The sequence below is a fragment of the Thalassophryne amazonica genome, chromosome 5 (genome assembly GCF_902500255.1).
Source record: "Thalassophryne amazonica chromosome 5, fThaAma1.1, whole genome shotgun sequence".
NCBI lineage: Eukaryota > Metazoa > Chordata > Actinopteri > Batrachoidiformes > Batrachoididae > Thalassophryne > Thalassophryne amazonica.
The window spans coordinates 58,497,971-58,508,977 of NC_047107.1; positions in this window are offsets into that span (position 1 = coordinate 58,497,971).

Genomic DNA, 11,007 nt, shown 5'->3' on the forward strand with positions numbered 1-11,007 from the left:
TGAAACTCCAGTACGCTCACATTCAAACTCCTCTGAGATACCCTTATTTGAGATGTTCTGTTATTATTTTACAAAATTCAGGCATATTTTGTTCAATGTATCATGGACACAAGAAAGTGTGACTGAGGTATGGATGCACACATTAATGGAGTGCATTTGTATATCCCTCTTCTGGACAGCAGAGGGACTTGGTGGAAACCAATCATGTTTAAACTTCAATCTAAGATACACTCATTTGGGATGTCCAGTTCAAATTTGGTGAAAATCATTTAAACTTTTTTCACTTTATCATGGGCAAAAGAATCAAACGTCTGTTCAGTGAAGTGGATCATTCTTTCTTAGAGGTGTTGTGTGTTGGGGGGGTGTGGCTGGACATTTTGGTGTTCTTTTCTTTTCTTTGCTCTCCAGGTGGTATGCAAACTGATTTATTGTCTGTGGAGAAGGTGCTGGCAGAAGAGTCCTTCACCCTCATCAACATGATGTGCAGCACCTGTGGATGGTGCTCACGTGCAACCTTAAAGACTTTCAGCTGAAGCAGATAATGAGATGGCGTTCTGCATGTAAGTCATGTGTGATTCAAGCAGAATTGCCGGGAACTCGACCTTGTGATGTTCGTTTGTGAGACGCTGAGGACCGCGCCTGGGTTTGACACATCGTGCCTGTGAAGGAGGACGGGTGAGGGACACATGCTGTCAGCACACATCAGAGGTGATTAATTGTTTGACTGATTGTTAATAGTAACTTGGTATTTTGTTACGCAGTATATTTGAACTTTGATGAGAATTGTGCAGCTCGCTTCTCACTGCCGTGGCATGCGGACTGATGATCCTCCACCTGTTGTGAGAAGCTGCTCATTTCCATAAAGCTTAAATACAGACCTGAATGTGTTGCTGATAGTGTGTGCCTTTTGAAGGATATTAGTTGTAGCTGCTGACTTACCTCACCTTTTCTATCCTTCGCAGAGAGTCGGTTTGTCGTGTCCACCTGGGGGGTGTTTGGCGGTGAACGTGGGTCCAGAAGCGCCGGGCTTCGATCCTTTTGGGCGCTGGAGAGCGTGCCATCCTTCACTCCGCCAGACTGACGCAGCTTTTGTTTGTACACTTTGTTATGCACCAAAGGGTGGAAAAATAAATTGTTTTGTTATTGGAACCGCTTTCTGGTTATTTTAGCGCTGGGTTCCGTCAGACGCAGGTCCGCTCCTCAACCCGTGTCGACACATAACAGTAGTTCCCGGCCATTCCATAATGGACCCAGCGGCAGAGGCGGTTCCATTCGCCGAAAGAGTTCAAGAACACTTGGAGAAAATATGGGAGCAATTACAGCATCTCACAAACCAAATTAAACAAACAGATGTCCGCGTTACGGAGCTTGCAGCACAAGCCGTTCCGCTTCCTGCTGCTCCAGCTGCGGCACCATCGATACCGGTGCAGATAACTCCGTCACCCAGAGATTCGGCTTCCGAATTGATTATTTGTCGTCCGGAGCCTTATGCGGGAAACGTTGAAGCTTGTGCTCCGTTTTTGATGCAATGTTCTCTGTCAGAAAGCTGAAAAAAGAAAAACAATACAATTTCAATTTAATTTAAATTTATTTAATTTATATAGTGCCAAATCACAACAAAGTTGTCTCAAGGCGCTTCACACAAGTAAGGTCTAACCTTGCCAACCCACAGAGCAAGCACACAAGTGACAGCGGTAAGGAAACACTCCCTCCTTGATCTGGTTTCAACGCTGTCCAAACTGTGGTTCCCTGGTTCCACCACTGTGCGGGCCCTGTCTCCACTCTGCAAGGCTGCCGACTCGTCCACATCCTCCATACATATTTCATTGTCAATAAACCTGTTTTCTGATTCACTCCACTCTTGTTTCTGCTCCCAGCACTTGAAACAGGAGTTTCTGGCCACATCATGGACCCAGCGGGGGCAGACCGGATGCAGCAGGTGCTTTTCATTCAGGGGGAGTACCTCAGTAAACTCCAGCATGCCGTGGATTCCACTGCGGATCATGTGAGCTCTCTAACCGAAAAGGTTAAACACTCCGACACTCGGCTCACAGATCCCTCCACACAACTCAGTCAGCTGTCTTTCATACACACACCAGCACTGCCTCCCTCTGCTCTGGCTCAGTTAATCACAGTACCGTTTCCCGCTGCGGCAGCCGTAGTGGCTCCCGAACCGTTTGTATGCCATCCAGAACCATTCTTCGGTTGTGTAGACACTTGCACCGCGTCTCTGATGCAGTGTTCTTTTGTTTTCAGCCAGCATCCCAGTCATTACGGCTCTGACGAAAGTAAGATCGCATACGTTGTCAATTTGCTCCGGGGGAGGCTCGGTCCTGGGCTACCGCCCTCTGGAGCAACAATTCTCTTCTTCTCCACTTGTTCTCCTCATTTTCCGAAGAGTTACGTTTAATATTTGACCATCCCACACGGAAATACTCCACCTCTCAGCGTCTATTAACGCTGAAATAGGAGCACTTTCTCGCCGAGGAGGCCGACTGGAACACTTGCACGCTGCGAAACATTTATATTAATGGTTTAAACGACATACTGAAGGACGAGCTGGTGGTCCGGGAGAAACCAGCTGACCTGCATTCCCTTATGTCCTTAGTATCCATCTGGACAACCAGTTGAGAGAGCGCCTTCGGGACAAAGGCCGTCGAGCTTCCACTCGCCCCGCCCTGTGGCACGACTGGGGCCGTCCCTACCAAGCTCCGTTGAATCGCTCTCTGACACTCTAGCTCTCCCTGCTGGCAAGCCTGTGCAGCTCAGCAAGGCCAAATTGTCCCCCCAAGAACGACAACGGAGACTGGCGGCCGGGGAGTGTCTATATTGCAGTGCTAAGGGGCATATCCTCAGCACTTGCCCTATTCAGCCAACCCAATGCTCACCTGTAGGATCTGGGTTGCGGGTGAGCCAACCTAGATTCACTGGTGTGGGATCTAGTCGCACTCAAATCCCGGCTACTATTCTCTTTGGTGATGAGACTTTTTCGGCCACAGCTCTAATAGATACTGGAGAAGAAGGGAATTTCATCAATTTAGCATTAGCTTCCAAGGCTAACATACCCCTAGAACCACTTCCTTCCCCACTGTCCATGCATGCTTTAGATGGCATGGCCCTCCCGGCAATCACTCACCGTACTAGACCAGTCATGTTATTGGTGTCAGGTAATCACAGAAAAACCATTCAGTTTTTTGTTATTCCTTCTTCATCTCCTGTGGTCTTAGGCCACCCTTGGGTTTCCAAACACAATTCCGTTATCGATTGGTTGACTGGGTTTATCACTCAGTGGAGTGAAGCCTGTCTCAAGGGGTACCTCAGTTCCTTGGTTCCTCCCAGTGCTGATGTCAAGGAGGTGGTTCATTCACCTCCTGATTTGTCTTTAGTTCCCCCTGAGTATCACGACCTTGGCTCGGCCTTCAGCAAAGATCGTGCACTCTCACTGCCTCCTCACCATCCTTATGACTGCACCATTGACTTGCTTCCGGGCACCCCGCTACCTTCGGGTAGGCTATACAATCTCTCCCGCCTGGAACGCGAGTCAATGGAGACCTATATCCGGGGCGCCTTGGCTGCTGGGTTGATCTGGCCTTCTTCGTCTCCCCTTGGGGCAGGTTTCTTTTTTGTTGGTAAGAAGGACAGTACCCTGCGCCCCTGCATTGATTTCTGGGGACTTAACGCCATTACGGTCCACAATCGGTACCCTCTACCCCTCCTAGATTCGGCGTTTAGTTCTTTGCATGGGGCGACCATATTTTCCAAGTTGGACCTCCATAATGCCTACCACCTGGTGCGTGTCTGGGAAGGGGATGAGTGGAAGAAGGCCTTCAATACGCTGTTGGGGCACTTTGAGTACCTGGTCATGCCCTTCGGCCTGACCAACGCACCCGCAACCTTCCAGGCATTAGTGAATGACGTACTGTGTGACTTCCTCAACCTTTTTGTGTTTGTTTATCTAGGTGATATTTTGATCTTCTCCCCGGATCCCCAGACCCACATCAAACATGACTGGCTTGTGCTCCAGTGGTTACTGGAGAACCGCCTGTTTGTCAAAGCCAAGAAATGCGGGTTCCATCTCAACACAGTTGCATTCTTGGGCTTTATCATCTCTCATAACCAAGTCAAACCCGACCACGCTAAGGTCAAGGCCATTACGGACTGGCCAGTTCCGTCTTCAGTTAAACAATTACAGCAGTTCTTAGGATTCGCCAACTTCTACTGATGAGTCATCCACGGTTTCAGTCAGGTTGCAGCCCCTCTCACCACACTCACTTCCACCAAGACAACCTTTCAGTGTACTCCTCAGGCTGACTCTGCATTCACCCTCCTTAAGAATCGGTTTGCCATAGCTCCCATCCTCACTCAGCTGGACCCGGATTGCCAGCTCATAGTGGAAGTGGATGCCTCTGACTCTGGGCTAGGTGCAGTCCTGTCCCAGAGATCAGAGAGTGACAACCAGATCCACCCGTGCGCTTTCTTCTCTCTGCACCTCTCCCCTGCTGAGAGGAACTATGACGTGGGTAACCGGGAACTCCTCGCAGTTAAGGAGGCGCTTGCAGAGTGGAGACATTGGCTGGAGAGGGCCACAGTTCTGTTCATTGTATGGACTGATCACCGCAATTTGTAATACATTCAGTCCGCCAAACATCTGAATGCCCGTCAAGCCAGGTGGTTGCTGTTCTTTGGGAGATTTAACTTCACCATCTCATACTGACCAGGCAGCAAGAACGGCAAACCAGGTGCACTTTCCTGTCAGTTCTCTCTGGCAAAGGAACCACAGTCCACTCCAGAGACCATCCTTCCCCAATCCATGATTGTGGGGGTGCTGACCTGGGATGTCGAGCAAGCTATCCAGGAAGCCCTCACCCGCCATCTTGATCCTGGTGGAGGGCCGCCCAGTTGGCTTTTCATGCCGCCCGAGACCAGATCCCAAGTTTTGTAGTTCTGCCATTTGTCCAAACTGTCCTGCCACCTTGGAGTTCATCGGACCTTGGAACTCCTCCGTCGCCACTTTTGGTGGCCCACTGTCCAGGCAGACATAAGGGAGTTCATGCAGACCTGTTCTATCTGCGCCAGGGGCAAGATGTCTCACCAGCATCCCGCCGGGCTGCTACAGCCGATCTTGACTCCCGTCCGTGGTCGCATATAGGTCTGGACTTTGTTACGGGACTTCCTCCATCCCAGGGTAACACAGTCGTCCTCACAGTCGTGGATCGGTTTTCCAAGGCAGTCCACTTTATGCCCCTGCCGAAGATTCCTTCAGCCCAGGAGACCACCGACCTCCTGGTCCTCAATGTGGTCCGTCTGCATGGCATCCCCCAGGACATCATATCTGACCGAGGGCCCCACTTCACTTCGCATGTGTGGCAAAGTTTCTGTTCCGCTCTCAGGGCCTCGGTCAGCCTATCATCCGGGTTTCATCCACAGACCAACGGGCAGGCAGAACGGGCGAACCAGGACCTCACACCACACGGACTGGAGTCACCATCTCCACTAGGTGGAATATGCACATAACTCTCAAGTTTCCTCAGCCACCGGACTTTCCCCTTTTGAAGCCTCCCTAGGCTACCAACCTCCTCTGTTTCCTTCCCAGGAACCCGAAATCACCGTTCCGTCAGTTCAACTCCACTGCAGGAGGTGCCGTCGAGTGTGGAAGACCGCCCATTCTGCCCTGCTGGGGACCAAGACCCGGACTCGGAGCCATGCTGACCGGCACCAGACCCCCGCCCCGACTACCAGCCCAGGCAGGAGGTGTGGCTTTCATCGCAGGACATCCCTCTTCAGATGGACTCTCCCAAGTTGGTGCCCAGATATATTGGGCTGTTTGTTGTTGACTGGGTGGTCAATCCTTCTGCCGTCCGGCTACAGCTACCCCGTTCTCTGCGGATCCACCCAGTCTTCCATGTTTCCCGATTGAAGCCGGTGCACACCAGCCCTTTATGCCCTCCGGCTCCTCTGCCTCCTCCTGCCCAGATCGTGGATGGTCATCCAGCCTGGACCCGTGAAGAAGATATTATACCCTGGGGACGGGGTTTCCAGTATCTGGTGGACTGGGAGGGCTATGGTCCTGAAGAACGCTCCTGGGTCAAGCGGAGCCTCATGCTGGACCCTTCCAGGACTTCTACCGGGACCATCCTGACTGTCCTGGTAGGTCGCCTGGGGGCTCCCATTGGGGGGGTAGTGTTGTGGGCTGGCTGTTCCTGCTGCTGCTGCTGCTTCTGTCTCTCTCTCCTCTGCACAGGTGGCGCGCCTCAAGCTGATCGACACACCTGCCACTCATCTCATCAGTCTCTGCATATAAACCCTGGGTCTTCACTTCATCATCGCCAGAAACTCAACGTATCTTCCGTGGTATCTGTGGTATCTGGCCTCTCTGTCTCTCCTGAGTTTGTGCGTTCCTATGCAGTTATTTTCCTGAGCTCCCACGCTCAGTTGTTTGCATGCTGCTACTTTTCCTGCAGCTTTGTCTGAGTTTCCAAGCTCAGCATTTTTTCTGTATTTTTCGAGCTTTCAGCTCGTTCCAGTATTTGGGATTCTGTTAAGATAGTGACTGTTTCTCATAGATCTGACTGTGAACTTGATTTGCTTCTGGAACTGTAATGGGTTCGTGTGCTCAGCAAACCACTCTGTAAATTTCTGCATCCTTGCCACCAAGAGTCAGTGTAATTCCGCCGCCCTTGTAGATGTCTTCTTCCAGGGGCTGGCCTCCAACGTTCAAGATCAACTCATCACTGCTGAGCTTCCTGATGACCTGGACGAGTTGATCACTCTCGCAATCCGGATCGACCAACGGTTGGCAGAACGACCATGCCACGAGACACACTACCCTGCACGATATGCCTCCACACCTAACCACAGTTCTACGACTACCCACCATGCGGAAGCCGATTCTTCACACCATGGTTCCGAGGAACCCATGCAGTTGGACAGAACGCAGCTGTCTCCAGCGGAACAACCCCGCCAGCAGGACGACGGACTCTGTTTCTATTGTGGACATTCTGGTAATTTGAGCTCTTGTTGCCCAAGTCAGGGGTGCCTCTGTTAAGCCTCAATCGTCAGTATGGATGAGTCAAAATTCCATTTCTTCCACGGCTTCTCAGAAGTTAATTCCTGCTGAACTGGAATCTGAACAGTATACTGAGTATTCTGAGTTGAACCAGAATCCATGAATGCGTGGATTCTGGTTCTGATGCTAATTTATTATTATCTTCTCTTGCCAGGTCTCTGCACCTTAGATTATTTCGCCTCTCACAACCCCTGGGGGTCAGGGCAGTGGATGGCCATGAATTGGGGCAAATCTCGCACCAAACTCAGTCAGTACGCCTAACAATCAATGAGAACCATGTTGAATCCATTAGCTTCTTTGTCTTTGATAAAATGACTCATTCCATAATTCCTGGGCACCCCTGGCTGCAACAGCACAGCCCCAATATCAACTGGGCTAATGGGAGAATCAATGAGTGGAGACCAGCTTGTTTCGGAAAATGTTTGAGTGAGACCAAGTCACAGCCATCTCCGCTTCTTCCAGATCTCATAGGTGTTTCACCCTGTTACCATGATTTGGCACCTGTATTTAGCAAGGCTAGGGCTAAGTCTCTTCCACCACACAGTGTTTATGATTGTGCGATAGATCTTTTGCCTGGGGCCAGTCCTCCTCAGGGGAAATTATATTCCCTGTTGGTCTCTGAACACACTGCCATGCAGTAATATATTCACAAGTCACTCAACACTGGTTTGTTTCGGCCCTCATCATTGCTTGCAGGAGCAGGATTTTTCTTCGTTGAAAAGAATAAGATGCTTCATCCCTGTATTGATTATCGTGGGTTAAATGATATTACTGTTAAGAACGGTTATCTGCTTCCTTTAATTTCTTCCGTTTTTGAGTCAGAGGGCGCCAAGGTATTTTCTAAGCTTGTCCTCCGTAATGTATATCATTCGGTCAGGATAAGGCAGGGGGATGAGTGGAAGACGGCTTTTAACACCCTCACAGGGCATTATAAATACCTAGTGATGCCATTCGGTCTTACTAATGCACCAGCCATCTTCCAGAACCTGGTAAATCTTGTTCTATGGGAGTATTTAAATAAGTTTGTCTTTGTCTATTTGGATGACATTTTGATTTTTTCCACCGATCTCGAGACCCACACTTAACACGTTCAGTCAGTATTACAGACTCTCTTACGCAATGATTTGTATGTCATTTCAGTTCTGTTGCCGCTCCACTTCATAACGTCACCTCATCCCTTCATCCATTCAAATGGATGCCTGAGTGTGACGAGGCATTCGGGGTCCTAAAGCAACACTTTACACTGTTTTGTTTCAGCCATCACTTGGGAGATTGAGTCCCTGGTTAAAGCCGTGCTAGAAAACAAGTCAGTTCTGAATGAATGTCCCATGGGGAAATTGTTTGTGTTCACCTCAGGGGGGAGGTTATTGATTGGGCCCACAGTAATCAGTTTTTATGTCATCCGGGCAGAAAGAAGACAATGTTTGGTGTCCTCGCATGATTCCTGATATTACTGAGTTTGTGAATGCCTGTCAGGTTTGCGCCATGCACAAGTCCTCCAACCGTCCTCTGGCTGGTGCTCTTTTGCCTCTGTCTGTTCCAAAGCAGCCTTGGACTCATATCTCTATGGATTTCGTCACTGGACTTCCGCCCTCTAAAGGACAAATGGTAATACTGACTGTGGTTGATTGTCTGTTTTGTGCCGTTGTCTAATTTGCTAGAGAGCTAGCCGACATTATGCTCACTAATGTATTCCACCTTCATGGTTTTCCTCAGAACATTGTCTCTGACTGGGGTCCACAGTTCGTGTTGAGATTCTGGAGGAAATTCTGCCGTCTCCTCGGGCCACCTCCAGTCTCGCACCAGGTTACCATCCTCAAGCAAATGGTCAGACAGAAAGATTCAATCAAGAGTAGGGATGGGTACTGATAAGATTTTGTCAATATTGATACCATTATCGATTCCGCTTATTGATCCGATTCCTTATCGATTCCCTTATCGATAGCTCTTGTGAATTTTCTGTGTACTAAAAGTAGGCTTTACAGGTTTTCTATGTCAACAACATTTTATTGAGTCATAAAGTAAATAAATATGAAATTGGTCACTGGATCCTTAAGCTCTGGACATAAATAAACTCTACATGGTGGATCCGTAATCTCTGGACATAAATAGAAATAAAATATGTAGTTTTTGTCAAAAGCATTTCCTTTCAGATATTATTGGCATGAATGTATTTCCATACATCTGAGCCGAGCTCTTGCAGCTGGCTGTGCTACACGTCACAATGTAATTCATAAAGAATACAGGATGTCTCATTTTGGGAGGAAAAAAGGTTTTAGTCTATTGTAGTTTATTGTCTGCATTACAGCGTTTGGAAAGAGTTCTTATTTTATTTAAAGCGACAATTTGTTTTGAAGTTATTAATTCCAACCGGACTCTGTCTTGGTAGAGAGCCGCGTGGCGTTTGGAGCTGTGCCAATGGAACGGAGGACGATTCTCGTTTCTTCACTGCAACGAGACAAGAGTCCCAGTTAGTGACTTTAATCCACACAAAAGTGACTCATGATTGACATATTTTAATGGCTTTGAGAGGGGTTAGAAGAAGAGCAGCGAATCAAAGAACCAACAAAGCAGTGGATTGAATACTTCTTCATTGGTTCAAGCTTCAAAGTGGAGTTGCATTGCTGAAGCAGTTGATTACAGACCCTGCAGCAGGTTTGTAATCAATATAGGGAAATGTTCATTTTCCCGACAAAACACCCTCAAAAACAACGGCTGCTCTGAAGGACCGATAAGGGCATCCTTAAACAAAAAGACTGTTGATGTTGGTGGATCGAATCATTTCTTAAGGATACCGGAAAAGAACCGGTTCTCGATATCCAACCCTAATCAAGAGCTAGAGAAAGGTTTTTAGAATATTATGCTCCCAGCATCCATCCACTTGGGTGTCACAGTTGTCATGGGTTGAGTTAGCGCATAATAGCTTGCCACTGGCTTCATCTGGGTTTTCTCCATTTCAGGTTGTCTTTGGTCATCAACCATTCCTATTCTCTTCTGTTAGTCTACGTTCCCCGGTTCTTTCTGCCCTCAGTTTGGTCATTCTGTGCCAGTGAACCTGGGAGCGAGCTCGGCAAGCTCTCAGCTGTTCTTCAGCCCTTTATAAGGCCGAGGCTGACCACAAGCGGTCAGTCACTCCTACTTATTCGGCAGATCAAAAGGTTTAGTTACTCACCCGTAACTTACCTCTTCTTGGGGTTCCTCGCAAACTGGCTCCCAAGTTCGTTGGCCCCTTCCCTGTGTCTAACGTTATCAATCCTATTTCTGTCCATCTCCAGTTGCCCAGATCCATGCATCCCACGTTTCATGTTAGCAATGTTAAACCATTCCGGTCTAGTTCTTTGTGCCCTCTGGCCATTCTCCCGCCGGCCGCCCAGTGCGTGGGGGTGTTTTTTCTGTTCGACAGCTTCTCGCTTCACATCGCCGTGGCCGGGGTTTTCAGTATTTGGTTGATTGGGAGGGTTACAGTCCCGAGGAGTGGTCATGGGTTCCCTCCCGTTTTATTTTGGACCCAGGTCTCATCAGGAATTTTCATTCTTCCAATCCTGCTGCTCTTGGGCCATCTGGGGCCGGCCCTTGGGGGGTGGGGTACTATCAGGATGTGATTTTTTTTTTTTAATGGCTTTATTTTCATGTTTTCAAGTTTGGCTGTGTTCTTTTGTTAGATGATCTTGCTTTTGTTGCTTTCCTTTGTGTGTATTCTCTTGTTGGATTCTTCTTGCTTGGGTCTGTCTGTCTCTGTCTCTCTCTCCTGGGCTGGGCGTCTCCCTCTCTCTGGTCACTCCCTCATTCTGGTGCATTCCACGCACACCTGCTCTGAATTTGCACCTCATCACCTGGGTGTATATATAGCTCTCCAGATCCCTCAGTCCTTCGTCAGATCGATGTGCCCAGTGCCTTCTCTCCAGCTCTGTTTTTGTATTCTCGACCTGCTCGCCTCACGT